Source organism: Meriones unguiculatus, chromosome 2 (genome assembly GCF_030254825.1).
Source record: "Meriones unguiculatus strain TT.TT164.6M chromosome 2, Bangor_MerUng_6.1, whole genome shotgun sequence".
NCBI lineage: Eukaryota > Metazoa > Chordata > Mammalia > Rodentia > Muridae > Meriones > Meriones unguiculatus.
In genome coordinates, this window is record NC_083350.1 from 56452462 (window position 1) to 56477410 (window position 24949).

Here is a 24949-nt window from a genome sequence, read left to right on the forward strand (position 1 = left end):
CCTGCCTGTTCCCTGCAGTACATATTCTTGATTGATGATTGACGTGGTAATGCCAAGCTCATTTTGCATGGTGCCACCCATGCTGGTAGACCTGGGTGTGTAGGTTTAGATTTTCCACCAAACTTACTTTATTTAGTGTTCTTAAGCACCTTTACCTCCTTTCCAATCCCTCCCCCTGCAACCTTAGGTGGGAGATTAATAGGGAAAATGGCTGTGGTACTCTTTTATCTACTTCCTGCTGATCAGGGTCATGGGTCCTTAGGGGATTAGCAGACTCAGTCATCAGGACACCAGCAGTCCAGTTCAAAGGCCAACATGAAGCAGCAAAAGCCAAAAGACTCAGTTGGATTTCCCAGAGAAGCTCTCTGGAAAGTTTTCTTTCCCTCTAAGAAACCAAGTGTCAAAGCACAAAGATTAGTGCAGCGATGTCAATCCAAAAAGCAATGTCTCATTGTACCTGGGCCTCTATATATGTCCTTTCAACAAAGTGTACCCATGGATGTTCTCAGATGACCAAAGTCACAGCCCTCGCATGAGGATGCAAAACATCACATGACAAAATTCAGTCTTCAGAAAAACCAGAAATTTCCACTTCATGGGTGTTAGAAGAAACTGCGGTCAGCAGGCAGAAAAAAATAACCCACTTAAGGGCACTCCTGATGCCTCCACATCAGCTCCAACCTCCAGATTCTTGACTTATTTGATTTCTTGCCTTGACTTCTCTTAACAATGAGGTGTGATGTGATAGTAAGGTAAAATAAATCCTTCCCTTTTCAAATTGCTTTTGATTGGTGTTTTATAATAACAATAGGAACCTGACCTAAGACAAGTGCCATGCAAAGCATTTTGGAAAAGAAATTATCTTACTCAACCCATTACTCTAAGAATTGGTTATTAATCTCATACCATAAAATTGAAGACTTGGAAGGGTAATGAGTATAAAAGAGTATGAAAAGAGGGAAAACACATATTGTCTAGCAAATCAAATGACACTGTTTTGTCAGGTCCTGCCACATTTGAGATTTTTTTGATTCCCCTAATCCCATATATCTACCTGAATTGTCTGTGATTGTTCTTCAGGGTCTGTGCTAACAAACACAGGAGTTCTGCATTCTCCAAAAATGGTAAATGGAAATTTCCTGAAATAAACATTTTGAAAGATTCGATTATATAGCATTTTGAGCAGTAAAGTGAAGTCTCACACTGTCTTCTTAAGTCCTATTCTTTACATTAATCACTCTTGGGTCAGGTGTATAATTCTTTTATGAATTTCTCACATGCTAATCATTCATCAGCCAAGTGCTTGAGTTCAAGTAACCCTCTGTAGTAGCCCAAAATTATATCACAATATACAGCTTTCATTTCATTTCAGCATGTGTACATTTTATCATTTCAGGTCATTATAAGAAGTAAAATAACAGAAAGAGATGACACATTCACAGAACTTTTATTTTGTCACAAGCATATATATGTGTGTGTGTGTGTGTGTGTGTGTGTGTGTGTATGTGTGCGCAAAGGGTAATATATCTGTATATCTGAGTATTGTTTATGAGTTAATTGTCTAGAGTTTTGGAACATTTATGGTTAAGTGGGAACTACGGTATGCAAATAACTGAAAATAACTGACAAGGTAAAGGATATCAAGAAAACAACACTCCCAGTAGCAGAAGTAGCTTATATGTCATACATATTTTCAAGCATATTGTCAATATTTATCAATAACTCAGCTCGATTCTGCCATTCATCCCTCTGGGTTCTCAAGCCTAAAAATCTGAAAAAATATGGTGACAGATGTGTGGGGCAGAGACTTGACCTTCAGAAAAGCTGCCTCTGAGGCTCCCAGGGAGAAACCTGAGAGGCTGTTCTGGGCAGGTCGCCAATCAGAGCACACACAGGATGGGTGATAGGTTCTGTCCAACATGCTTTCGGTGTAGAGAAAGCATAAACTCCCATCTGTCTTTCTTGATGTTATACAGAAAAACATTCATGAAAAAATTATGATTTCAAGTAAAAGAAATACAGATATCTAAGCTGAATTCTCAGATAAGTTGGAAGGAAATAATTTTGTAATGTATTAGGAAATAGAATAAGTAACAATAACTGGTTGAATTTCTTGCCCCAATCAACAGAATCAGTAATGCCATAAATTTTATTTGAGAATTCAACTAGCTTTCATTTTTACAGTGGCTATTTGATGTTTTGATCTAACTCATTTTCAGCTGATTTGCTTTTTTTATATTTAAAGTTATTTTAACATACATTTTAGTGAAATAAGCAGTACAAAACAGTGTTTGAGTTTTTAGTGGTGATCAGCCACTTGTGAAAAGAATAACTTTAAGCAGGATGTTTACCATCGCTGTCCTCAGTTTCCTCACATACAAAGTAGGGATTCTAACAGTGTAGCCTGGAGTTCTGAGGACTGAGAGGCATAGCGATGCACTTCATTCAGAACTCCGTAACTTTCATAGTATAACAGATCAAACAACTTTTTTTCTTATCACATACTGCCCCCAGGTCTACAGAGAGTAATTGACCTACTCAAGCACCTAGGGTGATCAGAAGCCGAGGTACTATATTGGTTCACAAAGGTATTGCCAAGTCACCTTGTGTTTAAGCAATATTCAAATTACATTCTGCTTTATACGTTGTTATTTCTGTTTACTGAGCAGATTGTGAACTATACATGATAAAAATTCTATTTTTACCCACATTTTTCACCTGTTGAGTTTTCACTATTTGTTAGAAAGAATGTCTTACTCAAGTTGTAATAATATGGTCAAAACTTGGTAAAAGAAAGAGATTGGATTTCTTACCCCAATATCAAAAGAGATGGGGACATTAAAGTACTGGCACTAGCTAGTGGAAAATAGGAAAAATGCTTGGAAGAGATAGTCAGCATGGTTGGGCCGTATATGCTGTGACGTCTATCTTTGGTTATCAACTTGACAAAATCTGGAATTAACTAAAAACCCAAGTATCTGTGCACACCTGTGGGAGATTTTTCTTAATTGGATCATTTGACATGAGAAGAATCATGCTAAATATCCCATAATTTGAGGCAGAAGCATCAACCTGAAATTGAATAATTTGAGGTCTAAAGACCAACTCTAAATCTGGGCCACAGCTTCTCCTGGCAGCCTATATAAAGGACATGGAAGGGAAAAAAGCCTTTTGCTTTTTGCTTGCTTGTTCTTGATTCTCACTGGAAAATTTATATATCCTGCTGCTGAGTCATCTCTTCATTGGAATTAGAGCTTACTTCTTCAGGAGTCCAATATAAACTGAGACCAGTTGATACATCCAGTCATGTACATAATACATACATACATATATGCATACATACATACATCACACACATTTGTTCTGTTCTCTAGAGAACTCGACAAATATATATGTATATATATATGCTAAGCAATTGTTATGCAATTTATTTTTATTTTTCAGTTTTATATGTCTAGGATTTTTTGGTTTGCATGTATGTTGCTCACCACATGAGTACCTGGTGAGCCAGACAAGAGTATCAAATATTATGACACTGGAGTTAAAGAGATTGTGAGTTAAAGAGATGGGTGCTGGGTTTCTAACTCGTCCTCTGGAAGAGGAGCAAGCTTTTGAATATCCAGCCATCTGTCTAGTACGGTTATTTGATATTTATTGTATAAAATTTTGAATGTTCCTAAATATAACACAATCAGTCCATATCATATTACTTGTATGAACGCTTTCAGGGCTGACTGTTTGGTACTGGATAATCAGTTGGTGTACTGTTCCCTGAAAAGACCGCCTCTCTTGCTTCCTCTTTTCCTCAGTTGGCTACAGTTCTTTGTTGGGTATATCTTCTCACATTACTAGGAAGCATGGTCTCACAGAATGCACTCATCCTCTGGCTCTTATAACCTTTCCTTCCCCTATTCCATGTTCCCTGAGCCTTAGGTAAGGAAGTGTTTTATAGATGTATACATTCAGATTGGGCTCCACAACTCTGCATTTGATTGGTCTTGGTTTTCTGGACTAGTATCCATCTTTTACAAAGAGAAGTTTCTTTTATGAGAGATAAAGACTACAGTTTTTTGTAGTTATGAATAAAAATGTTTATAGATTATGCTGGGTTAGTAAGTTAGTGGCTGTAGATTATTCTCCAATAACCATGATTCCATCATTACTAATTGTTAGCTAGGTCTTAAAGCAAGTAAGAGAGCAGTTTGTTACTCCCAAGGTATGTAGGCTGCTACCGCATCCTTAGACTTACATCATAACATTCTGCTTGTTGGTGTGATTCACAGGCTTCATAACTTGGTAGGAATGTTGGTGGCCTCCCTTCTCTGAAAGCTTGCATGTTGCCTTCCATTACCATGGAAGATAGACCTCAGGATGAAACATTCTGCTAAGTTCCAGCTCAGGGGTATCTGGGCTCTCTTTCTGAAGTGTGTGGTATCTTCAATAATAGGGAAGTAATATTCTCTATGTCTGGGAGGCAACCGTGTACGACAGCAAGAGGCTTTATGTTTTATGTGTATCTCTTTGACAGCCCTCACAAGACAACAACTCACAAGATGATTTCTCATGTTTGATATTGGAGTTTGGACCTTCTTATTGTTGTTTTTACCCATCACTCCTTCTTCTGTATTTATTTCTCACTAAAGAACCCCACTTTCCCATTTCCCATATCAGATCACTTCTATCTTGCTATTCACCTTCAACTCCCCTTTCAGCTTCAATATTTACTCCCCTCTTGCTCCTCAAGAAACTACTCAGATCACTTGTATCCTGCTATTCCTTGCTCTATTGCTTCCCCCTCCCACAATGTCACATATCAATTTCCTAATTTTGATAATTTCTACAGGCTATGTATTCAGATCTGACTATTTGGAATGAAAGAAAGCGTGATATTTATTCTTCTGGGTCTGGATTACCTCACTCAATATGATCTTTTTGGTGTATGTCTGTGTTTTGTTTGTACTATATCATTGAGTATTTTTGAGTTTCTGTTTTTCCAAGATACTGGTCTGTAGTTTTTGTTTTTTATTTTGTCTTTGCTTGGTTTTGGCAGTAGAGTGATAATGGCTTCATAGAAGAAGTTTGAGAGTATAGTGTTTCTCTTCCTTTCTTTGAATAGTTTAAGAACTGTAGATAATCTTTGAGTATCTAGTAGAGTTGTGCTGTGAGTGGCTGACAGGCCATGTATGCATTTTTTCCCTACTGGTGTTAAGATTCCAACTCAGGTTGTCATGCCTGCATTGTAGCTAGTCTTGTGCATTGAGCCTTCCCTCCAGCCCTCAGCTGTTGGTTTTTTTCCTCAGTTAAATTCCACAGTAGTCAAAACTCCAGAGGATGAGAGAGGCATCGCTGGCAATGTTCTTCCATGATCTTCTATTGCTGAACACTGAAGCAGTGTTGTCAGAACTCCTCCACTTTGCAGAATGCCGTGCTTTTAAACAAACACGAATGTAACATGAAATAAAGGTATTGATTCCCATAACTAAAGTCCATTTTTGTTTCCTTCACCCCTAAGTGGGTTCAGAGCCTCTAACCACATCATCAGATTATTTCTTTCTCTATTTTCCTTAAATTTCTGTTGGCTTTATTGTGAGGTAGATGCATTCAACATTCATGTCTTTCCAACAACGTGGCTATTTCTAAGGAAGAGGTGTTTTGGTCTCTTTTGTTAATATGTAGACATTTGGAGAGAAAAATCCTCCCAATAGCCAGGAGTAGGTAGTTACAAAGCCTGGAGTCAGAAATAGCATACGTTCCACAAAATTTATTGAGCTTATAAATATAAAAGGTTACCTGTTCCAAGAGAAAATAAGACCAATCTCTTCAAAACTAAAGAGAAAATCTTCTAGATAAGCAGAAATAATAGATGTGTATCATTGAAACATCCCCACACATCCCATTTTCTACTTTCAAAAGTTTATTCATGAAGACAGAAATTTGGGAATCTCTGGTTTAGGTAACTATAGATACATCAATTGGACTACAGTAATGGCAAAACCTCAGAGGTATAAACTTTACTGCCCACACAATTCAATCCCTTCATCTCTCTTTCCTTAATTAACGTAGTCTTCAAAAGCAGATAGATGATTTCTTCCCTCTGGTAACTAATTAGACTCGTCTCCACCAAGTCTTCTGTCCAGAATGCTTGTCCAAAGAGACCCAAAGAGCCATCATTTCACCTGGTCCAGGTTGAGGTATCCATGGAAACCTTGAACTCCTAATGTCTGGTATTTGGCAGACTCTTGTATTCAGAGGGCAATTTATTGCCAGGCTGCCTTGCAAACAGTTCTTGAACCTGTGTGATTTAGATTCAAGTTATTTTGTTAATAATAACCCCACAAACAATTGTATCTTGGCTGATCCCAGTATCGTTCTAAAATACTCATTTTAAACATACAATATTAACTAAATAAGCCAGTAAAAATGAGGCACAGAAATCTTATATAAGAATAAGTTAGGGTAACTGAATAATTACTTTGTCCTCGTGAGGTTTTATATGTGTGACTGTGTAGTATGTATAATAAATGATTCATGAGTATATTGTTACTATATAAAACATAACATTATGAATATGTTCGTTTATATTGAAAGCAATTATAGTCGTGACCTTCCATTTGTCTATTTTTGTACATATACATGAAAGAGTAGTCCTTCCCTTTAGGCTAAAGCTCGAGATCTCTGATGTTAACATGCTTTGTTATTCGGCATCCCTGTTCTCCCGAGACTTTGCTTTTGTCCTTCTGGTATGTGAGGGCAGACCTTAGCAGAAAGTCGGCTGTCTTAAATATGGCAGGTCATCCATCAATTTCTCCCTGGGCTGTCGGAATTCCGTTTAATACTGCTTGTAATTTTCCAGGGGAGGTTTACGAAAGCCACAAACAGAATTTTAATGCTGTAAAATACCTTTGGAGACAGTAAATATTTCTTTTCACATGAAAAGAAGCTGCATGTCAGCCTGTCTCTGAGAAGATGAATACACATTCCCAGTTAAAGTTTATAATTCTCCATGAATCAAGTCCTTTGCATCCTTATTCTAGAATGTGCCAAGACAGCATAAGCACTGTTCTCTGTGCAGTTACAACTTAGCCACTGTTCTCTGGATAGGCACAACTTAGGTACTATTCTCTGGATAGTCATCGCCTGGGCACTGTTCTCTGTATACTTGTCATTGATGGAGACTCTTTTCTGTACAGTCATGGCTTAAGTGGAAGCATATTTTTTTTTGTTATGAGATATTAGATTCTTCTTTCTTGTAAGTCATTTTCTCTTTTGGTACAACCAAAATATTAAATGCTTCTGTAATTGCACAATATTCACCCAACTAATTTGCAAATCCTTTGATTATGCATCCCAATGCATCAGATGAAGAAACTAATGACAAAATTAATAGCTATCACAACCCCCATTGAGAAGAAAATTTAGGCTCCTGAAAGCTTACTGACAGAAGCTGGACTGCATGGCCCTAAATATTAAGACAATAATGACTTTTTACAAATAACTACATATAATAGACTCTAAATTATTCTAATCAGCCAACATATAAATACTATACACTAAGTAAGACTTCAGTACAAATTAGTAAGGTAAATGAACTTTCATTTTAATTTTTATGATAACACTCCATATTTCTCTCAAAGGTTGTATATAATTAGTGAAATAAAGATTGCAGAAACACTTCCCAGAAATCTTTTGGGAAATTTGCAGATGAGGAGACGGCAACATTCTTGATCTGTTTGTGAATTTAATTCACTGAGTAAATGCTCATAAAACTTTTTACATGGATGACACATGAGAATGAAAAAGAGATGATGATGATAGCTTATACCCTTGAGAAATGCTATTTGGAGAATAAAGAGGACATCTAACTTTATACCTGGCAGATGTGTGGGTAAGGGTAAAGATGCTGCATCATTTCAGAGAGGAAGGTTCTACCTTCAGAGGCTTGAGTGCGTTCACTGGCAGGTACATTAATAATAGAAATTATATGTTCTGGAATGGAAAGGGAGCATGATTTTTAGTAGCTATAGTTTTGAATACAGAACACTGAAAACAGATAGCATCAGGAATATGTTGTTTCAGCTCCTGGACATGGGATGTGAATAGAAAGCTGTTTCAATAGAAGATTGACAGGAATAGAGAATTTTTAAAAAGACCAAATCATGGAAGAAATCACTAATAGCTGGGAGAGAACCAACTTTATATACCTAATATTACTTTTTCAGAAAAGACTTGTCATTATATTGTAATGTGTTATTATTTCATTTAGTAAAATATAACCAACGTAATATTCAACAGTTCTGAACACAGACATGATAGTCCATCCAACTGTGATGGATTATTCAATAATAGAAAATTATCTGCCTCATCACAAAGATGAGGATCAGACTTCTCACTCATGTCAGAATTTACAAGTTATATGTTGAGATGAGCTCATTATGTGAACTATATGAAGAAAGAAATACAAAGTTCCAAGTATTTTTATATTCAATACATTGTAAACAAGTTTATTGCATTCATTGTGTTTCTTTTTTTTCTTATTTTAAGGTGAGAACATAGTCTAGTGATACTGAGTAATTTGATTTTCACTTAATTAGCAACTAGGAGAATATGGAATAGAACCCAGGCCACAGGCTTTCAGAGATCATTCACTGAATAAGATGTCTTCCTGTTTGTATCTCAGCAAGCAGGGCTGTTCAAATGAACACAGCCTGTGTTCTCAGCTTCTTCAACAGAGGATGGAATGCAGATAATGTCAGCCAGCTGCCAAGTCCGTCCAGTGATAGTGTCAGGTACTCAGACATGACCAGAATCTAGAAGCAAAAACAGGTGTCACAGACGTGAACAGTCTCAGATTGCTGCTCTGTAACAGACTTGTCAAGAATGGTAGCTGTAGCCTGGCATGCTGTGTATGCAGCAGCCGCTGGGGCGGGTCACTCTCCTCACCTGGGGAGTGATCAAGCAACGGGCCTGAGGGAGCAACAAATGGAAGATGTTTCTAAGGCCACACAAGGTCTCTTGCCGCAGTTAGAAACTGTCATGTGTGCAGCCACTTGAATCTTTATAGATATTACAAGTCCAAGAAGATGGAGGCAGTGAGAGACATGATTTTAAAAATATAACTTTGAATTTTATAGCAGAAACGTCAGGTGTAGATGGCTAGCATCACCCGTTCTCTTGGGAAGTGGTGTGTTCTAATCCCAGATATCCTGAGTGCTCTTGCCCCCAGTTTTCTCTTCACACAAATGCACTTGCAGTGGAAACCATCTCATCATTCCTGTTGTCATTGTGTTCAGAGTAAAGTGGAAAATGAGATGGCAGTTCTTTAAGTCCAGGGTTAAAGAACTGCAAGATTTGGGGGATTTGACAACCCCTGGTTCTTTTGGTTTATCTTCATGATATAGAACGGTCTTTTGAACATGATACATGATGGGGGGGATCTCAGCAATTCAAATTGTTTTGTCATTAAATAGAAAGGATCTTGACAGAAATGTTCATTTTACAGAGGGATGGTTAATCAAGTACTTGCTTAGAGAAACTATATAGTCATTCCAGACATGTGGAGAACAAGAGAAATGTGATTTGAGAATGATCCTAATGGCACATCAATTGCAGTCCTTCATTCTTTTGCATTCAGGTTCTAATAGAATTCTTTATGGAACCAGGACATAATAAGAAATGGGATTCTAAGAGCTTGGCTCATGTGATTAAGAAGGCTGAGAGGTCCAACTCAGTCTTTTATTTTATTTTATTTTATTTTATTTTATTTTATTTTATTTTATTTTATTTTATTTTTTCTCAATGCAGTTTATTCAGGAACATTGAACAATCATCTGACCCTGGGGAAAGCCAGCCCACAGCTTGAATAGCCTCTGGGTAGCCAACCCAGGCGTGCCACGTGGACAATGCAGATAGGTCCACATACATGGAAGCAAGCCAGATCCTTGGCCTTAGCCAAATGTGGAGTTGTTCGTGACAGAGAGCACTCACCATCGGGAAGGTGGAAGGCGGAAACCAGCTCCATCTTTAAGGCGTGGCATTACACAGCTCTCTGCAGTTCCCCCTTTTTGTTTTAGACGCATCAGGCAAGAGTAGAGGTCTGATCTCTGATATTAGAAATATATTGGGACTTTGTACTGATGTTTGTTTAGGTGTCATCCACCCAAAGAGCATCAGACCCGTTTGATACCTTTTTCTCAGAGGCGGGATCTGGGGCATCAACCCGCATGCAATCAGACATGCTCTTCTCTGGGTCGAAAGTGGCTGACCCTGGTATGGGAGTGTTAGCAAGCCTTCTGGTGTTGGTCTCCTTGGTTTGCCTGTGGTATATATGCAAGATTAGAGTCTCACAACAGCGTAATGCAGCCATGACCATTCAGGCTTTTACAGCCATTGAAGCAGGACAGTCTCCCCAAGCATGGTTGGCTACCATAAAAAGCTAAAATGTTACGCTCAGGATGCGAGGCTAAGCACTGCAGTCTTTTATTTTTAAGGTGGGTGCCCTAGAAAGTCAGAATATAATTCCTGTCCAAAGCAAAAGATGATAAACCTGCTTTGATTTCCTGCTCGATAGAGTCTTTCAGAGGCCCTCTGTGGTAGGCTCCTGTCCTGTTCCCTGTTTTCTTACTCTTCCGATGTCTATTCTGTTTGCCTTTTTGATTGAGGATTGATCATCTTACCCAGAGACCTCCATCTTGCTTAGCTTCTTTAGGTGTACAGATTTTAGTATGATTATCTTATATTACATGTCCAATATCCACTTATAAGTGAGTATATATCATATGAGACTCATAGCCAAACTTTGAGCAGAGTTCAGGGAATCTTATGAAAGAAGGGGGAGATAGGAAGACCTGGAGGGAACAGGAACTCCACAAGGAGAGCAACAGAACCAAAAAATCTGGGCACAGGGGTCTTTTCTGAGACTGATATTTCAACCAAGGACCATGCATGGAAGTAACATAGAACCCCTGCTCAGATGTAGCCCATGGCAGCTCAGTCTCCAAGTGGATATCCTAGTAGTGGGAACAGGGACTGTCTCTGACATGAACTCAGTGGCTGGCTCTTTGATCACCCCCACCTGAGGGGGGAGCAACCTTACCAGGCCACAGAGGAGAACATTGCAGCCAGTCCTGATGAGACCTGATAGGGTAAGGTTAGATGGAAGGGGAGGAGAACCTCTTCTATCAGTGGACTGGAGGATGGGGGAGGGGGAGAGAGAAAAAGGAGGAGGGAGGGCAGGACTGGGAGGAGATGAGGGACAGGACTACAGCTGTAATACAAAGTGAATAAATTGTAATAAATAAAAAAATCATAAAAAATTTTAAAAAATCACAAAAAGACAATAAATCAAAGGAGCTGATGGTGGCTTGAGTTTGAATAATACATAACTGGAGTGTTAATGTCTGAAGAAGGATGCTTTTTGGATCCTTTTGAGAGTTGGATACTTTTCCTCTCAATCTGGAAACAAATCCACCTTCTCTGTCTCTTTACTCACTTTAGATTTTTTGATGGATGGAATTTTTTTTCAAGCACATCATTGAGCACAACCTTCCTTTATTGACTGATTTGAATGCTAGTTCCCTCTGGGTTGGGGGTAAACTCACAGAAATATCCAAGAATAATATTTAATATCTATGAGCATTCTGTTGCCCAGTCATGTTGACACATCATTACAAGAGAATTCAAGAATCATTAGCCCAACTAATGTTGTTTGTGTTTTTAAGGTGTCTACATTTCTCTAGTGCTTATTTTATTTAGTTTTCAGGCCCCAGGAAGGTTATTGACCACATTAGTACATAATCTTCTATAACCTATATAAGAGCATTCTGAAAGAAATACTATTATTTGCTATTTTTTAAATAATTATTTATTTATTTATTCATTTTACATCCCAATTGTAGATCCCTTCCTCCTCTCCTCCTAATACCACTTTTCCTCCCCCTCTCCCACTCTCCCCTACTTCTCACAAAAGGGTATCCCAGGATAGTTGGCTCTGTTGGCCTTCTTCTGGAGCCCCTGTCGCCACTCTTTCCTTCTATCCTTCCCCTCATCCCCACTCTTCCACAAGGCTCCCTGCACTCTACCCAGACTGTGGGTCTCAGCATCTGTTCAATCCATGGCTAGGTGGAGCCTCTCAGTGGGCCACTATGCTGTGCTCCCATATGCAAACATAGCAGAATGTTGTTAATAGTGTCCGGGGATGGCTCTCTTCAATGATGTGGTCAGGGACTGGGCACTCTCTCAGTCTCTGCTCTATCTTTATCCCTGTACATCTTATAGGCAGGGTAAATTTTGGGTCAAAGTTTTTATGGGTGGGTTGGTGTTTCCCTCCTTCTACTAGGAGTCCTATCTGGTTAGAGGGTGGCCTCTTCAGACTGCATGCGACACCTGCCACCCTGCCACCCTGCCACTAGCTGTTTCAGCTAGATTCACACCCATATCCCTCTGGACCCTGTCCTGTTGTAGGTCTCCAGCTTGTCTCAGAGATGCCCCTGCCCACGGTTGCTCTTCTCTTTGCAGCCCTCTATCCTCCCCGACTCTCATTCTCTCCCCATATATGGTCTCTGCCCTCGTTTCCCTCAGCACTCCTTCTCCTGTCCTGTTCCCTCTCTTCAAGCACTTCCTCTGTCTAGTCTATTTTGTCTAGCCTATTTCCTTTTCAATGATATTCAGGCTTCCTCCAATAGGCCCTCCTTGTTAATTAGCTTCTTTGGGTCTGTGAATTGTAGTATGGTTATCCTGTACTACATAACTGATCTCTGCTTATAAGCGAGTATGAACCATGTATGTCTTTTTGAGTCTGGGTTACCTCACTCAGGATGACCTTTTCTAGTTTCATCCATTTGCATGCAAGTCTCATGATTTCTTTATTTTCAATAGCTGAGTGTTATTCCACTGTATAAATGTATCATAGTTTCTTTATCAATTCTTCAGTCGAGGGACATCTAGGTTGTTTCCAGATTCTGGCTATAACACTGCTATGAACATAGTTGAGCAAATGTCCTTGTTGTATGATGGAACATCTTTTGGATATATGCCCAGGAGTGGTGTAGATGAGTCTCGAGGTAGAGCTAGTGGCAATTTTCTGAGAAAGTGCCAGATTTATTTCCAAAGTGGTTGTAAAAGTTTGCACTCACACCAGCAATGGCAGAGTGTTCCTCTTTCTCCACATCCTTTCCAGCATGTGATGGCACTTGAATTTTTTATCTTAGCCACTCTGACAGGTATAAGATGGATTCTCAGAGTTGTTTTGATTGGCATTTTCTTGATAACCAATGATGTTGAGCATTTCTTTTATTGAACTTATTTGAAGAAAGAGCGAATTGAAGTTTTAGAAACAAAGTTACATAGGTTTAGTTATAGTCATAGCTATATAGATAAGGACATTATTTTATTTAATTATTAAATGCTCTCCATGGTATTTCCAACAATGGGAAATCACAGAATTAATTAATTGAGGATCAAATATTTGCATTAATTTTAATAAAGTCTCTAGACAAAATTAAGATTGATTTGGCTAGACATGAAGAAGATGAGGAATGTACAAGTATTTCAAGGAATTGCATTTGAACTACTGGCCTTACTGAAGGAGTCATGGGAACTCCCAAAGGGATTCTTCATCTGAAGGCTGTGCATGTGATTTTATGCTTGAACTAAAAGGCAAGAGTTGAAGAGACTTGGGAACATTCTGAGGATGACTCCATGTATTGAACCGACCAAGACTAAAAAAGGAAGAAATGTGAAGGGAGAGAAGAAACAATGAAGATCACAGGTAGAAAACAGGCACATGATTATAAGAAGAATGAGGGTGAAGATTAAGGCATCAGGAAATTTAGACAGAATATTCAGAATGATCATTAGAAAGAGCTTATAGAATTAAAAGATAGAGATATCACCAATTCAATTGGGAATTTTACATATGGCAAAATGTCATGGAAGCATGTGAAGATTGACAGTGAAGATGGATGTCACACTTTTACGAGACAGATGCTTTTGCAAGGCATGGTGAGAAGAGAGCAATAACATGGACTGTGAGTACTGATGTTCAAACCAGAACTGAACTGAGAGAAGCCAGCACAGCATACAATATATTTTATTTTGAAGCTGGGTACTGTTTCATCCATCACTTTTCCAGTTTCCCCCTTTCTGTTTGAACTTCAAAGAAATATTTTTCTGATTAATCAGCATTTTATGGGAAATGGAATGAAAGGTATGTGAAACTAGAACTGGACTCAAATAAAACTTGTTTTTTAATTAAATTTTTATTTTTATATTAATTACAGTTTATTCACTTTGTGTCCTAGCTGTAGCCCCCTCCCTCATTCCCTCCCAATACCCTCTCCCTCCCTCATCTCCTCCCATTCCCCTCTCTAAGTCCACTGATAGTGGAGGTCCTCCTCCCCTTCCATCTGACCCTACCTTATCAGGTCTCACTAGGACTGGCTGCATTGTTCTCCTCTGTGGCCTGGCTAGGCTGCTCCCCCTTTGGGGGGGGTGTCAAAGAGCCTATCACTGAGTTCATGTCAGAGACAGTCCTTGTTCCCATTACTAGGGAACCCACTTGGATACTGAGCTGCCATAGGCTACAACTGATCAGGGGTTCTAGGTTATATCCATGAATGGTCCTTGGTTGGAGTATCAGTCTCAGAAAAGACTCCTGTACCCAGATATTTGCTTCTGTTGCTCTCCTTGTGGAGCTCCTGTCCTCTCCAGGTCTCACAGTCTCCCCCTTCTTTCACAGGATTCTCTGAACTCTGCCCAAAGTTTAGTCTCAGCATCTGCTTTGATACCCTGCTGGATAGAGTCTCTCAGAGGCCCTCTGTGGTAGCTTCCTGTCCTGTTTAAATTGTAGAGTAAAGCTAGCAAGGACAGGGTTGAAAATATTGAACACAGAAGGTGTTCTGCACCTAATGGTGCAGAACCAAAGTAGATATCAATGAGAATTGGATCCCAGATGGAGGTTCTCCACTTGACAGAAATCAGAAGCCTCCCTTTCTCCGAGACCGAAAGGTGTAAGACAAGATGTATGACAGCCCAGATAGATTTTCAGGTACCAGTCTGCAATTTTAGAATCATTAATTTTGGGTGCTTTCATTTCTTCACTGAGGTGAAATAAGAGAGTGAAAATCTGTTGAAAATGAGGATGAGGTCAGAGAGCTAAGAAGGGCAGATTCTAAAAAACTAAATGAAATGTAGTAAAATGATCCTGGATACTTACAAGTAAAATGATTGACAAGAGCATTGATGGCTCTGTTAAACTTTAGCCTTCCATTTACAGTGGTGTCAGCAGGCACAGGCATACAGCACATTTAAAATATACACAAGTCTCTGTGTATAAGGTCAATGAGCAGCAGTTCATTCCTATCTTCCATACATTCCAAGATTGAGAAGCATCAGACTTTCTAGGTTTAATTTCATACTCCTTTTCACAGTAGGTTTTTCTTTCTAAATATGACTCCAAATGACATATAGGCCAGTAGCGAATATCAACAATCTCTGGTAGAATTGTGCATCCTAGAGCTTTGCTTTGGACCTGTCTGCGTCATCTCACACTTTGATCTACTGAAGCTGGTATGGGAAGTCCATGCTTCTTTCATGCTGTCGGGCAATTTTTTTTTTTTTTTTTGCAGGACATATGTTCTGTCATGAAAGCATATGTGATGCTTGAAACTGATTGCATGCACATTTTATCGGGAATAACTTAAGGACTTCATCAACTCAAATATAATTGAAAGCTTCTGTATTTTTTAATTCACAGGAACTCCTGAATTTTTTAATCATTGTCCTAAAAAAGTAGGACCTTGCTTGGTCATCCTTCTGTCCACTTATTCAGGGTAAAGATAGTAAAGATATTTGCTTTGCATGGTTTTAGATGCAAAGTATTGAGGTTTTATAGGAAATAAAATGTTCCTTGCTCTCTTGTCTTCTGCAGGGAGAAGACATTACACAGTCATACAATTTATTACTTAATTATAATAGTTATATGTGTTATGAGTAGTATAATTACCTTTTTTATAGTTTATGTAATACAAATTTATTAACATGATAAATTAACCATTAAAATATTTTTGAGGCTTAAAGAATAAATACTGGTAACCCTTGGAAAGCTTACCTATGCATGAGAATTCACTGAAGGTTTCAACAAATCATTGATGTAACATGTATCAGATATACACATTTATTTCTTAGGAAACATATAAAGAGATACCATAGCACTTATGAACATATATGCACATCCTTCCATATATATAGATTACTATATACGGAGGACATATGCTGAGTAATTCTATAGATTTATAATTTGAACAATTCCTTTTTAAAAATCTTTAGAAAAAATTTTCAAAGAAAAAGCTAGACATCATCACTGTTAGCAAAATATTTAGCATTAACCTTCACTTCTCTCCCTTTGTAGCAACTATTGGCTGCCATGGCAACCTTTCCCCCAGCTCTGCACAGTTCCTTTAGATGAAAAGCACAAGGCCTTGGAGACTTCAAATGTCTCCTTACAAAGGAGTCCCAAACCTTTACCCTGGAGCCATTACCATTCTGGGCCTCAGAAACCCTGGCTACCCCATTTAATTTATTATGTCCTGCTTCAATCAATACCGCTCTAGAGCAGCAGGAGAGAGAAAGCCCATTGCATCTTGTTGTACAGTGCATGCTCACAAAACATAACAGGACTTCTTTTTTTAAATTTCTCAGTTGGGTCCCCAAAAATTTTCAGAAGCTGCTATGTAGATTAGGCACTCACACTAATTTCTGTGTTGCTCTTGTTCACTCCCTTTTGTGATCAGCTTAAGTCCTACTTTCATTTCTTTCTTCCTTGTTGTTAGTCCTTTCCCTGACTCCTTCCCCTTATCCACCTGGATAATTGTTGCTTTCAATTTAAGTATCCCTGAAGCTTTAATGTTTGTTTTGAGAGAGAAAGAGAGTTGAGTGCCACTAAAAGGGGGTTGGAAGATACAGTTGGAAATGACATCACAGTGCCCTGGGCTGGTGGTAGTCAGTGATCTCAAGTTTCCCTTTAATTTTCTAAGTGGCCCACTGCTAAAAACATGAGCTTCTCTATCATTTGTGATGAGGACCAGTGCATCATTCTATAAATGTGGCCTGCTTATGAGTGTCATTCGTGAGGCTGGGGTGAGGTGCAGTGGTGAATAAGATAGCAATAAGAAGACCCTGAAGGAATAACTAGGCTTCTCTGTATCACAGAGACAGAAAATAAGCATATTAACATACCTGTAAAATTGTCTCTCTGAAAGCAACCAAGTACACAAGAAAATATAAGGCAGAGAAATGGGGTAATAGTTCAGGAATGCTCTTGAAGACTCCTGAGAAAACGAGATGTTGGTTTAGGTGACATGAAGAACTCAAGCAACAGGACAACTTAGGGAAGCATATGGCAAACAGGAAACCATAGCGGAGACAACTGAAGACAGGAGAGTCACTCTGGGCCTGGAATCTGTGCTAGGGATAAAGGAAGGAATAGTAGTGGGAGGAAATACTATGTGTGCATACTATGCCAACAAGCCTGCAAAGTGCTTTCCTGAAATACTTCCCTGGGTTCTTCTACTACATCCACGAGAAAACAAGTAAACAGAAGCACAGAAGCCACCTTCCAAGAGCTCTAGGCTTTGGGGCTACCGTCCCTGGAGCTGGGTTCTGGAATCTTTACCTCTTCGCTCACCTCGGAGAGACTTAGTCAGCATGTTAATGTCCACAGTGAATACAAAAAAATGGAAATCATAGTTTGGCCTTTAGAAGGACCAGTTTGAAGGACTTGTTAGAGTTGATTATGAGTCACTAGCAACAGCTTACCAGTATCATTATTGCCGTCATCAGGATTAAATATTAAATGGACTTTGGCCAGCTGCAGGCTTGTTGCTCAGCATGGTTGAGGATATCATGTAGAAAATATGAATTCTGTCTCTGATATTTCAGGTTAGTTGATATGTGCATCGCTGGGTTCTACACTAACAGATTATTCAAGAAACTACATATCTAACTACACACACACACACACACACACACACACACACACACACACACATCATGCCTGTTCTGAACAAGCAGACTTTTTCTCACAACTATTTTCTAAAGAGTTGAGTAGAAAAACTATCTACAAAGCATTTAAAAGTTGTTACAAAAAATCTTGAGATTGGAGATAAAAGGTGTAGGACTTATTAAAATTCTTCCCATTTTCCAAAAGAGACTTGAGCACCCTACAGATTACAGTATCTATGCAAGTCCTGAAGCTAAGTCTTTCTTCAAAGACTCTTAGGGACAGACTTACAATGTGGGGCCTTTTGCCTCACTTGTGGATAACGAGTTGCAAGGAGGAATTAAAACAATAACACAGTTTGGACGGAGTAGAAAATACTGAAACAAAGATTTTACAGATAAAATTAAGTAAATAAATCAGGTTAAATTCATCAAAACCACTTTCGTTAGAACTGGTTATGAAAACCTACAAAGCCTCTTGAATTGTTAAAACTTAACACAGGAGCTGGAGAGATGGCTCAACACGTAAGAGCACTTTGCTGCTCTTACAGAGGACCCAGACTGGGTCTCAGCACATACATGGTGTCACACAGTGAACCTTAAATCTAGTTCCAGGGGATGTGACCTGTGCTTCTGGTCTCCACAGGCCCCAGTCAGACTCACGGTGCACATAGCACATGCAGGAAGACCACTAATGCATATAAAATGAAAGGAATTTAATGAATTTTCGGTAACTTAAAAGTTACTAAGTGAAAAAGAACAATGCAACTTACTTGGAAAAGTATGGCTCCTGCTGCGTTGGTGATGTGGGGTGTAAAGGGAAATTTAGTAGCTCCACAGATGAAAGAGTAAGAAAACAGACAAAACATTAATATGCATATATTAATATATAAAATATTCTGTGTATATACACATGCATAATATACAACATTACATATTGCATATATGCATTGTATTTGTGTGCACACACATAATATATGTAATTCCAGAGGCCACTCCTTACACTAAGCATTGTATCCGTAACCCTGTGGGGTAGATTTGCCAGCAGCGCTTCTGCTGGGAGAAAAAGAGCCCCCTTCTGCTGAGCTCTTCACCGAATTTTAGCTAACACAGTCGTTGGGACCAGTTTCGTTTTGTGCTATTAAGAGTTATAAAGCTTACTAGGCGCTACCATTACCATAATAACCTTCACTGTCATTCAATTTATTGCATTCTATTCTCCATTCACTAAGCTAATGTGAAAACTAAAGCAGATGTAAAGAGCGAGGAAGCTCCTGGTGTCAGCAGATCTCTGTTCCAGGATGCGCCAGCAGCTGGCCGGTCTGGCGCCTGCTCTGCTCCCTGTGCGACCCTGTCTGTTAGCTCTCCAGCTGTTTGCCAAGGCCTTCTCCAGCTAGTGGAGGACCTCTCCCCGAGGTTTTTGAAATCTTCTGGTACTCCTATGGAAACAATTTCCTCCTTTATTTCCCCGGCCATTGCCCAGAGGCTTCGGAGTGATGCATTAACTTTCATGCCTTTTCTTTGGGAGGAGGAGGGTTGCTCCTCAGCACGCTAGTTCACCAAGTCCTACTCCCAGCGCTCAAAAACACATTCATTCTCCTCGCCACTGCTGTGCTCTCTGAAAATATAACTGTAATACAAAATAGTCTTTCTTCTAGCCGATGATATATCAAGAAAGTATGCACCTTTGATCTTTGGATCTGAATAGGGAACCTAGTACTTGTTTAGTCTCAGGTTCTGACCACGGCTGACCTCAGTTACCAAATAAATCGCAGGTTCCCTAAGTGTTATTCCCAGTAGCACTGTGGTCATAATTAGCACCCCCACATGGAACATAACACTAAGTATAGAATCCCAATATTTGATGGATTTCCTTCTCCGGGTATGTTTGGGAGTATGTTCCCCAATATATTTATGTTTCATAAATATAAAGTCAGAGGTAGGAATGATAAATATGTCATTTCATAATAATGATAAAAGAACATGACTGAAACATGGATGTTTATTTTTAATTGTGTCTTCATATAAGTTCCCTTTGTAAAGGTGAGCCCTTTAGGTCACTGGTCCAATTAGAATTTTAGAAAGATGTGTAAGAGAAGAGGAGTATGTTAGTGTTTGAGTTCCATTTAGGTTTTATTATAGTGAATGTGGAAATTACTACGAGGCCCAATTAGATCGCTCAGAATCCGTGGTCTGGTAACTATTCAAAAGGTAACTGCTTGTTCATAAGTGGAAGGCATTTCGTTCCTGCATCACCAGCTGAGTGGTAGAATCAGAAAAGTTTGAGTTTACTTTGGTTGGTACAGTCATGTGGTCCCAATTATGGTGCTGTATTGCTAGCAGTGTCTGAGTCAAATAAGAATCCGTGTGTGGAATGTGTTTTCTTATTTTACTTGAGATGATCTTGATTTTTGCAAAAGACTTTCAAATGTTTTATAAACTTTATCATCTAAAATTGTAAATAAGTAAAATATACTCAATACGGAAAGCTCAAATTTTAGCCTGAAGCTTCATGGCTTCCATTTGAATGGCAATTTTAACTAAACAGAAATTCTTCTGGTTGGATTGACTTTGGGTCTGGTTGTTTTTTGTTGTGAGATTTTAATTTACATTTGCCTTTTAATGTAATGGTTTGTAATGGCTTACTTGTGATGCTTACATTTTTTAGATTGCATTTTATTTCTTTTTTATTTTTTACTTTTTTCTTTTATCATCATCATCACTATTATTATTATTTACAATTTGTTTACTTTGTATCCCAGTTGTAGTCCCCTCCTTCATCTCCTCTTTGTCCTACTCTCCCTCTCTCTTCCTCCCTGACCCCTCTCCCCTAGTCCACTGATAGGGGAAGTCCTCCTCCTCTAGTGCTTGACCCTAGCCTATCAGGTTCCATCAGGACTGCCTGGATCCTCTTCCTCTGTGGACTGGCTAGGTTACCCAACAGGGAGAAATGATTAAGGAACAGGCAACCTAGTTTATGTCAGAGACTGTCTCTTCTTCCCTTGCTAGGGAATCCATATGGAGACTGAGCTATCTATGGGCTACATCTGAGCAGAGGGTCCAGGTCTTCTCTTTGCAAGGTATTTGGGTGTTGCATCAGTCTCTGCAGTCCCTCCTGGACCCAACTTTTTTGCCCTTTTTGTCTCCTTGTGGGACTACTGTCACTTCCCATCCTACTATATCCACCTTCTTCCACAAGACTCCCTGTGCTCTGTCCAAAGTTTGGCTTTGAGTCTCTGCATCTGCTTTGATACCCTGCTGGATGGAGTCTTTTAAAGGACATCTGTGGTAGGTTCCCTCCTATTTTTTAATTTATTTTTTATTTATTACAATTTATTCACTTTGTATCCCAGCTACAGCCCCCTCTCTCAGCCCCTTCCAATCCTGCCCTCCCTTTTTCTTCTCCTCCCATGCCCCTCTGCCAGTCCACTGATAAGGGAGGTCCTCCTCCCCTTCCATCTGACCCTAGCCTATCAGGTCTCAACAGAACTGGCTACATTGTCTTCCTCTGTGGCCTGGCAAGGCTGCCCTACCCCTCAGGGGAGTGTGACCAAAGAGCCAGCCACTGAGTTAGTGTTAGAGACAGCCCCTGTTTCCTTACTAGGGAACCCACTTGGATACTGAGCTGCTATGGGCTACATCTGTTCAGGGGTTCTAGATTATCCCCATGAATGGTCCTTGGTCTCAGAAAAGACCCCTGGGTTCAGATGTTTTGGTTCTGTTGATCTCCTTGTGGAGCTCCTGCCCCTCCAGGTCTTTCTATCTCCCCCTTCTGTTTAAATAATTGCTTAAAAGTCTCCCCTTCCCCTTCCTCCCACCATAAATCCCCTTGCTCTCTTTTCAAATTCATGAGTTGAGACTTTCCAGTATTTCTCCCTGTCCATTTCAGTATAGTTGTCTAAACATTATCTACAAATTTTGATAGAGTTTTGATGTCAAGTTTCAAATTGTGAAGATGACAAACAGAGAAAAACTGAAGCTCTCAAGTACACAACAAATAGCATCAGAGAATCAATTAAACTCAGCCCTGTTGCTGCTGCATGCTGTTGAAGACAAGAGTAATGGGAAGCAGCACACGAGAGAAATCATATGTGCTATTCATCCTATAGATGCAATGTACCAACCTAGTCCCTGGGAACCTGTGGTCAGCACAGTGCTTTCCCAGACTCTTTCACCTTCAGAGCCTGCTCAGTCGTATACAACAGCACAGTATCCATCTCCCCTACTTCTTGGAACTTTCTTAGCTACCTTGGGATAACACCAGACTCCAACACCAAATAACACAATCAGTGGAAATTCACCACCTATAAAAAATCTAACTACTTAGCCATGTCAACTTGTATCCAAGCATACTCCCAGAGTTCTCTTATTCTACCAGTAAAGTTCTATGATGCTGATGAGTTCCACCAAGGTGGCTCATCCTCAAAGTGCTTAACAGAGTCTTCTGGATTGGCCTTCATCTTCACACTCAGCAGCTAAAGCCTACAGAACCCAGACAGCACAGAACCACTGAATTAATCCATGCCCAAAAGAACAAATGATGATGTTCTTTTTGATTCACATGAGAACAGAAATAAAGATGGGTAAGTGTGGCCAGTGGAGGAACAGAAGTATTTTATCAGGCATAAACTAGGCTCTGGGTGAACCTTAGGAAGGTAGTTCTTATTAGAAATATATGCAGACTTTTTGCACATTCTTGTCTATTCGTGAGTATTCGTGATCCTTGACATTTGTAACTGGGCACTTTGCCAGTCGACTACCATACCACCCTTTCATATTTACTGTTATTATTACAAGAATATATAATTCAATGCTCAGATCTGGACTATAGCCACTGTTTCTTATGTCTGCACTATGTTGTACATTACATTCTCACATTACCCAATGGCTACAGAAAGTCTATTCTGACTGTACCCTAAGTGGAAGTGCCCTAAGAGGAACATGCAGTATTAATTACTTCTTAACCAGTCATAGTATAACATTATCTTCTGTACTAGGCCTTGCTATGGAGGCAAGAGGCATGGGATTACTCCCAAGATTATTTTCTCCAGAGAACAGCATATCTTTTTGCTCAATTGAAGTGTAACAGAACGGCACCACATATCAGATTTGTACATATCTCTATAATCAAGAAATAGTGAGAAAGTTGGGATTAAAACAGTATGAGTCCTGCTGCTTTTGGAAAGATGTCAATATTAAAAAAAAATAAAAATAAAAACATTTATATAGCAACTGGAGCAAAGCACAAACTTGAAGAAAGGCAAAATGGAGAAGCCCACGAAAGGAAGGAAAAGGGAATTCAATGAAAGATGTGGCTATTCCAGAAAGTTGGAGAGAGCTGGATTTGTGATGAAGCATTACAGGAACTTCTTTTTTTTTATTTTTATTTTTATTAATTACACTTTACTTACTTTGTATCCCCCCTGTGGTTCCCTCCCTCCTTCCATCCCAGTCCAGGAACTTCTTGGTGTGATGAAAAATCAGGCTAGCAACTCAGTTCACACCCAGTGACCAGGGCAACAGGCATAACTGAGCAACAATGGATCTTCTTTCAGAGTAGCCTATTATCCCTTCTTATCCTAGTGTTTTCTGTGTCATGGACTCTGGACTTTGTGACCTAGATGAACAATTAAAGTGGAGAATGCTTCCCACTCTTCTCTTCTTTGTGGTAGTTATGTGTTTGATTTCAGTCTTAAGAAAAATTTCGGGTTTTTAACCAAGCAGTCCCTTCCTCATCCAAATCTCATGCTTTGACAAGCATGAGATTTATAAAGCCAAGCCTCAGTATCCAGTGCTCTGTTTCTGCTGTTCAGAAGTTATATGAATAAAAAACCTTCATTTCCTATTCATATAATCCTTGATTCTTTGCACACACCACACTAACACACACACTTGCACATACACACACAAATGTACACACCAATGATTACAAATTTTTGTGTTTCCATCTGTAAATGTTATTTCTTCATACTTTTTTAATAATATTATTGCAATGTATTAAAATCTAGTGTTAAGAAATTTGTTTTCACCTGTAAATTTATTTTGGAATTGAACTACTATGAGATAGTATCCAAATCTGGACTATAGTTTAATTATATGCAGTGCTTCTTAAGGCTTAGTAAGTTAATTTTCCAACCATAAAAACAAAATAAAACTAAAACAAACAAACAAACAAACAAAACAGTTCAGGTAATCTGTCTTTTGAGGAACAGAATATAGCCAGAATAATATATGGCATTTTGTTTGATTTGTTGTTATTGCTGTACTACATGCCCGACAGGGGTTGTCTTAAAGGAACGCACAGCAATCCCAGGCTTGTCACTCAGAACCACAGACTGTAACCTGAAAGGATTATGGAAGACCTAAATGTTGAGGAGAAATTCTAGAGCCATCTTATAGCACAACAATCTAGTGTTTAAACATATCTACACAATTGATGCTTATGTCTGTTAATACCTTTTTGTTTTTCTGTTTTGTTTTGTTTTTATTTTTGAGACGAGGTTTCTCTGTAGAGCAGTACTGGCTGACCTGGAACTAGCTTTGTAGACTAGGCTGGCCTCAAACTCACAGAGATTCACCTGTCTCTGTCTCACAAGTGCTGGGATTAAAGGCGTGTGCCACCATGTCTTGTTGTTGTTGTTGTTGTTTTAAGCCTTGAGTAGTTTTGTGGAGCACTCTTTAAACTCCTTTAATACATCTTGTGGTAGGTTTGTCTCCAGGAACTGTGATAAATGCTGAAGGAATGATAAAGGAGGCAAAGTTCCCAACTTCAGTCAGTTTATAATTTCTAGGATATCTGGTGCAATAGTACAAAGCATGGCGTGTTAAGTGTGACAGATGATGTATAAAGCTTTAGGCCAGAGAAAGTCTCATTTATCACAGTGACAGTGCTTTGCTTCCTGATTCCTTCATCACAGCATTGTTTTGAAATGTTCATCAAATGTTGTTAGAAGAT

The 24949-nt window shown here is 39.1% G+C and overlaps 1 protein-coding gene and 2 pseudogenes across 4 annotated transcripts in view; 2 read left to right on the forward strand and 1 right to left on the reverse strand.

Annotated features, from left to right (window-relative positions):
• LOC132652241 (large ribosomal subunit protein eL15-like) overlaps positions 1–4336 on the reverse strand; it is a 60607-nt pseudogene extending 56271 nt beyond the window's left edge.
• Rit2 (Ras like without CAAX 2) overlaps positions 1–24949 on the forward strand; it is a 337828-nt gene that overhangs the window by 311813 nt on the left and 1066 nt on the right. The gene's annotated exons all lie outside the window — the stretch shown is intronic.
• LOC132652242 (oxysterol-binding protein-related protein 9-like) lies at positions 21950–24722 on the forward strand (annotated as a pseudogene).